Source organism: Humulus lupulus, chromosome 1 (assembly GCF_963169125.1).
Source record: "Humulus lupulus chromosome 1, drHumLupu1.1, whole genome shotgun sequence".
NCBI lineage: Eukaryota > Viridiplantae > Streptophyta > Magnoliopsida > Rosales > Cannabaceae > Humulus > Humulus lupulus.
This window is the reverse complement of record NC_084793.1, coordinates 256,222,445-256,229,479: the sequence shown is the minus strand read 5'-3', so window position 1 is coordinate 256,229,479 and position 7,035 is coordinate 256,222,445. Positions and strand designations below refer to the sequence as shown.

The following is a 7,035-nucleotide window of genomic DNA, read 5'->3' as shown; positions in this document are numbered from 1 at the left end:
AGATGGATCTAACACCATTGCCGATTCTGGCTAATAAGTCAGTGCCACACACAAGTAAGCCATGCCACCAAACATATATCACATATCCAATATCCATAAACTAGGTATTCAACATGCTTACTTAACATGTACTAGTACAATTAGGACTATGCACGAACATAGAGGCTCAAGCTCTGAACAATATCATACTCAGTATGTAAAACATGTCCTAGTCACATGTTTCTCGTGCATCATATGCATTATATTCAACAATCCAACATGCAGCAATAATAGCCATGCATGTCACGTTTAATAGTCAACCAACATGCATCAAGTATAGCCATGCATGTCATATACACACAGGGTGCATTTTTCTTACCTCAGATTCGAGCTAGAACGAATAAGAAAACGACCCTTGAGAACAATCATCTTTTAGTCCTTTAGCAGTCACCTAGTCATAACCAAATATAGGATACCATCAATAAAAATGATCAACATAGGTTCCCAAACCAATATCTAGCCTCCGGGACATCAATCCACACTTAACCGGGTAGTAGGATCAACCCCGAGGCCTAAAGCTAGCATCCCTAAGTCAAAAACCCATTTCTGGCCAAAAATGCCCTTATGGGCTGCGGCCCTCCCTAGCCACGCCGTGGCTCACACTCAGACAGGGCCAAAACCTCTCCAGAAAACCACACAGGCCGCGACCCTTTACGCAAACCAGCAAGCCACCAGCTTGCTTCCCCTGCGTTTTTCTTTGAAACCAATCCTTCAAACCAGTCCCAAACATCAACCTAATACCTAATTCAACAACTAAACTTCACCTACAACTCACCCTCATAAAAATTCAAGTTAAACATCAATCAAACTTCCATTAATTCCAACTTTCCACAAAGAATTCACAAGCTGAAAACTAAAGCGCAAAACAGAGTAAAACCAGAGATTCCATGGCTGAAACTTACCTCAAACTTGGGATTAAACCCTCTTCAATGGCTGAACTAAGTTTCTAAGCTCCCACCTTTGATCTCCTAGCTTGTTGCCTCGATTTGGGTTCTCAAAATTCAAGGGAAAATGAAGGGAAGAGCATGTACGGGAGAGAAAGAAGAAGATGAGGATGATGCTCTGTTTTGTTCTGAATTTCTACAGCCTTGAAAGTCAATATAAATCCAACCCAAATGACCTAAATGCCCCTAGGTCATTAAAAGTTTCTAAAGCCTTCCCAAGGGTAAAACAGTCTTTTCCCGCCTATCTCGTTAATTATAATTAACACCCTCAAATTCCTGCTATTCTCAATATTCCCAAACGCCAATAAATCATATTCCATTACCCTTTAATTCCCGGTAATGTTCTAATCATTGAAATGACCCCGAGACTCACCCCGAACTTAAGCCCATTATGACTAGACCGAACACTTACATTCATGATCGGCTCATGCCGAATAGCTCGAACCAATCCACCTTATAATGTGGCTATATTAATTAATCACTACCATGCACCCAAAATACACAATTACGCCCACAGTGACCAAATTACCAAAATACCAAAATACCCTTATAATCATAAACACACCCATATGCATGCATTTACCATCATATGATAATATAATCCACATAAACATGCATATGATCATTAAATGGCATCATAACTCAATTATGGCCCTCCCGACCTCCTAATCAAGGCCCTAACCCTTATTAGGAAATTCGGGGCATTACAATAATGCAGGCTAGTAATGTCAGGTATGAGCTCAGGTGTATGCTCTTCTCGACCACACTCACTGGACCAACAAAGAATTTGTTCGATTAATTCCTAAGACATTTTATCTCGTCAATTCCAAGCTGTGAAGAGCATCAAGCCTGAGGCATGTGCATTGACCAATGTCAGGTTGCAGCTGGGTGAGTCACTGAAAGGCTACGTGCAAGGTTCAATATAAAAGTGGCGTGAGCTCGCAATGTCGACGACAGTGGTCATCTCATGGCAATACGGGCTGGATTATTTCCAGGGAGTCTCCTTTGGGACGACATGTAGAGGAAGCCTATGAGGATGATAACTGAGTTTAATATTCATGTTCAGAGGTTTTTCAATGTAAAAGAGGCGAGGTTTGGAACTCAAACTAACTCCTCTACCTGTAATAACTACAACGACAAACATTAAATCAGCCACCACCTTGGCTACGCCCTCCACATTGCGACCCTCAGGAGATAACCCTTCTAAAAGAAAGAAGAATGAAGGGAGTAACTCAGAGACTGACGGGGGTAAGAAAAAGAAAGGAGAAAAATACTTCTCCATTTATATAGTTTAAAACGAGCTCATAGATACTCGATAAAATATATTTGTCAGGAATGAAAACCAAGTCCTTTTCAAGTGACCTGATGCGATGCGAAACCAGAAATCCAAAAGGGATTCAAACAAGTTCTGCAGATTTCACAGGGATGTAGGTCATACCACTGATGAATGCAGACAACTAAAAGATGAGATTGAAGGATTAATTTCGAGAGTGTACCACGGGCAGTATGTGCGAAACCAAAATCTAGCCCAGACTTTGCTCGGACAAAAGGAAGCTCAAGCCCAACCTGTCCAGCAATCTATGGCCCCACATGCAAGGGAGGATAATCGACCTCCCTTGATCGATGGAGAAGGTGTAATAACCATGGTGGAAGGACCACACATTGAAGGTTGGGCAGGAATGCCCAAAAAAGGTATGTTCAGGAGCTCAGAACAGGGGATGGATCTCTCTATGAGCCTGAGCCACGAGCTTTGAAACAACAAAGGGTTGAGTCCTAACCCATTACCTTTACTGAAGAGGACACCTTACACGTTCAGTTTCCTCATAATGACCATCTGGTCATAACCTTTCAACTCGCCAATAAGAGGGTGCTTCGAGTCCTGATTGATAACGGGAGTTCAGTCAACATCCTCTATAAGGAAACTTTGGAGAAAATGGGATTGTCCATTCGAGACCTGAAGGCATGTGCGACAACGTTGTACAGATTTTCAAGAGAGGGAACCGCCAATACAGGATCTATCGAGCTCCCAATGACCTCGAGAGACTATCCGGTTTTGAATGGAGTTCATTGTGGTAGACACCCCTTATGCCTTCAATGTAATATTTAGGAGACCAACCTTGATTGGGCTAGGGGTAGTTACATCTGTTAGGCACTTGGCTATAAAATTTCCAACACCCAGTGGGATTGGGACATTGAAAGGAGACCAACTAGCCACTCGAGAATGTTATTGCATCTCAATGAGGGGTAAGGGCCAAACTGCTGCCTAAGCACTGATGATTATTAAGGAAATAAGTGAGGCAATATACGAGGTCGAAGAAGAGATCGACCCAAGGGAAGATGAGGATAGGTCTGATCTCGGGCCTATCTGAGAGCTCGAAGACATTCAACTTGATGAGAAGGACACCACCAAGGTGGTCAAAATTGGGAAGAACCTCTCGAAGGACGCAAGATAGAAATTAATTCGCTTCCTTGGGGAAAATCATGATGTATTCGCATGGTCGCATTTGGATATGATTGGGATCAACCCCAATATTATAAGCCATGTGTTGAACATCGAGAAAAACTTCCCTCCAAGAACCAAAAAAGAAGGCTCCTCGATGACGAGAGGAAGAAGGCCTTGAAAGAGGAAGTCGGAAGACTAAAAGCAAATCAGTTTATCTGAGATGCTTTCTAACCAGATTGGATAGCCAACCCAGTTCTTGTCCCGAAGTCCAATGGCAAGTGGCAAACATGCATTAACTATTCAGACCTCAATAAGTCATGTCCGAAAGACTGATTTCCACTTCCTTGAATTGATCAACTCATGGACACTACCTTGGGTCACAACATCATGTCGATCATGGACGCATATTTTGGATATAAATAGATAGCCATGCATGCATCCGACCAGGAACACACGAGCATCATGACTGATAAAGGGTTGTATTGTTACAATGTGATGCCCTTTGGGATCATGAATGCCTGAGCTATATATCAGAGACTGGTAAATATAACATTTGCCAAGTAGATAAGAAACAACATGGAATTGTACGTGGATGATATGTTGATCAAGTCCAAACACAATTGTAACCATGTTGATAATCTCGCTAAGTGTTTTACTATACTACAAAAGTACAACGTGAGACTTAACCCACAAAAATGCTCATCCGGAGTATCTTTATGAAAGTTTCTCGGGTTTATAGTAACGCTTGGGGCATAGAGGAAAACTTGGATAAGATAAAGGCTTTAATTGACATGCCTTCACCTCGGAAGCATAAAGATGTCCAAAGTTTATCTGGACGAATGGTGACATTAAGTAAGTTCATATCGAAATCTACAAACAGATGCCTTTCATTCTTTATTCTTTTGAGAGGGGGAAAAAGTTCGATTGGTCAGACGAGTGCGAGCTTGGTTTTCAAGCTCTTAAAGATCTTTCATTGAGCCACCTATCTTATCCAAACCAATCATAGGGGAAATATTATACTTGTACCCGATAAGTCTATTTTAGTACTGTTTAGAGTAGGTTTTAAGGGTGCATTTTAATCTTTTAAGTTGTTTAGGTGCAGAATTATGCTTGTGCTTTGTATGTTTTTCAGGTTTTAGTGATAACTCAAGGGTTGGTGTGGATGTGGTGTAACTAAGGGCTAATTCGAAGATACAATGGATTTCTAGCATTAAACGGTGTTTGGTTGTGTTGGGGCACTTTAGAAGAGATCAAGGGTTGCAAGGAACCTTTAAAAGTTGATGTTCTAAAAAAAGGCTATTTTGAGCCGTAGCTCTTGAAGCTGGGTCGCGGCACTGGTTTAGTCAGAGTGCAATTTTAAGTGCATATTTTGAGCCATGGAATTTCAATTCTGAGCCACGGAGGTATCCTTTTGAGCCATGACGCAAGAATTCTGAGTTGTGGCAGCATCGAAGTCAGAGGCTCTTCGATTTGGGGCTATCGTGATAGGGCCGCGACGCATGAAAGCTGAGACATGGCGCTTGTGTCCATGCGCGTTTTGAAAATAAGAGCAATTGTGACTTTTAATAGGAAAGATTATAGTTAAAGAGTTTTAAAAAGAATATTCTGAGTGGAAGCAAAGGAGATTGGAAAAGAAGGAAGGAGGCAAGAGACTCCTTTTTTGATAAGAGGAAGCAAGAAGAACACTTTTGGGGAGGGAGGGGGGGGGGGGGGGGGGGGAATTTAAGAGATTTAATCTATAGTTTTTCTCTTTCTCTTTTTATTTTCTTTATGTTAAGCTCTAGTATTGTAGATTTCATAGTCATGTTTATGAACTAATTTAGTTATTAAGGTTCCTAATTGACTCTCTTGAAACTCTATTATGATTTAATGCATTTGTTTATTTCTTCTTCATCTAAAATTTACTCAATTTGTGTTTATTGTGTATGTGATTGATTGAGCACCTTTTACATACGACTTATGAATTTGAATTAAAATCTGAAAAGTGAGATTTGAATATGTTAAAATTGAGTAGACGTAGATTTTAATTTAGAACAAAAGTATCAAATTGGTTTAAGTGATTTAGGATTGTATTTATTGCTTCCTATTGTTTGAATTGACCATAGAAATATAGGGAATTCACATTAGGTCGAGTTTTCTATTTCTTAATCTGAATAGTTAATACTTTTGTATGCCTATCATTTTAGTGAGATTGTTCTCATTCGTGAACTTCATTATTGTGTTCTTGTTGTTGATTTATTTGTGCACTTTACATTTATTTATGTTTTCTTGATTTTAAATTTTACAAATCCAAGTTTCATTAGCCAAATAGAAATCAAGAATTAATTAATTGGTAATAGATAAACTAGTCTTCGTGGGATGATACTTGGTCTTACCAAGATTTATTACAAATTGCGATTACATATACTTGCGTAGCATAAAATCCGCAGCAATTTTTTGCCGCCGTTGCCATGGACTAAAATATTATCAATATCAAAATAGTTAATTTTATCTATAATTAGGTTTATTATGTCATTGTTTGTTCTAATTTGGTTTGTGTGTGGTTTGTGATCTTTATTTCAGGTACTAGTGTCATATGCACAATAGAAGATGAGCTGACATTTTAGTTCCTCTAAATCTTGAGATAGAGAAAACTTGCAAGCGGAGTCCAAAAATACATGGGGTAGAGAACATTATGGGTGACAATGGGGGTAATGTTAATGTCGTTCAGGACCAAGGCCAAGATGTGCGCACACTCAAAGGTTATGTACTTCCTACCATCACAGGAGTACAAACTTGCATCAAAGCACCAGCAGTTACTGCCAACAGTTTTGAAATAAAATCAGTGATTCTCCAAATGGTCCAGTCCACATTGTAGTTTGGTGGACTCCCCGCAGAAGATCCTAATATGCACTTAGCTAATTTTCGGGAGTTATGTGCCACTTTCAAATACAATGAGGTGAATGAAGATGCCATTCGACTAAGGTTATTCCCATTCTCTCTAGGAGTTAATGCAAAGAGTTGGTTGAACTCCCTTCAATCCAATTCTATCAACATCTGGGAAGAACTAGCTCAGAAATTCCTTGAAGTTCTTTCCCCCAACAAAAGATGCAAAACTAAGGGGTGAGATGAATAATTTCTATAATAATGATGGAGAATCATTGTATGATGCATGGGAAAGGTTCAAGGAACTGTTGAGAAAATGTCCTCATCACGGAATAGAGAAGTGGATGTCAGTCCATAATTTTTATAATGGATTGTTTGGTACTACTCGCACAATAATAGACAATGCAGCGAGGGGATCTTTTATGAGTAAAAACGCGACTAAAGCGTATGATATATTGGAGGAAATGGATATGAACAATTATCAATGGCCTGCTGAATAGGACAGAAATAGAAAAGTAGCTGGAGTACATGAATTGGATGCTATAACTGCATTGACTGCTCAAGTTGCTTATTGACTAACAAGTTGCAGCAGAATACTACGTCGGCTAATGTCATATAGATGCCAACAGGGTGTGAAATTTGTGGGGGTCCTATGGATCAGGCCCAGGTTCAAGCCATATGCAATTTTCAGAAACTTACGACAGTCCTTTCTCCAACTCTTTTAATCATGGATGGAGAAATCAC

General features: G+C 39.8%; 1 non-coding gene across 1 annotated transcript; it reads right to left on the bottom strand.

Annotated features, from left to right (window-relative positions):
- Positions 1–6,518: 6,518 nt before the first annotated feature.
- On the bottom strand, positions 6,519–6,625 carry LOC133813546 (small nucleolar RNA R71). Its single transcript, XR_009884555.1, has one exon. It is a non-coding gene; the product is annotated as a small nucleolar RNA R71 (small nucleolar RNA).
- Between the last annotated feature and the right edge of the window lie 410 nt (positions 6,626–7,035).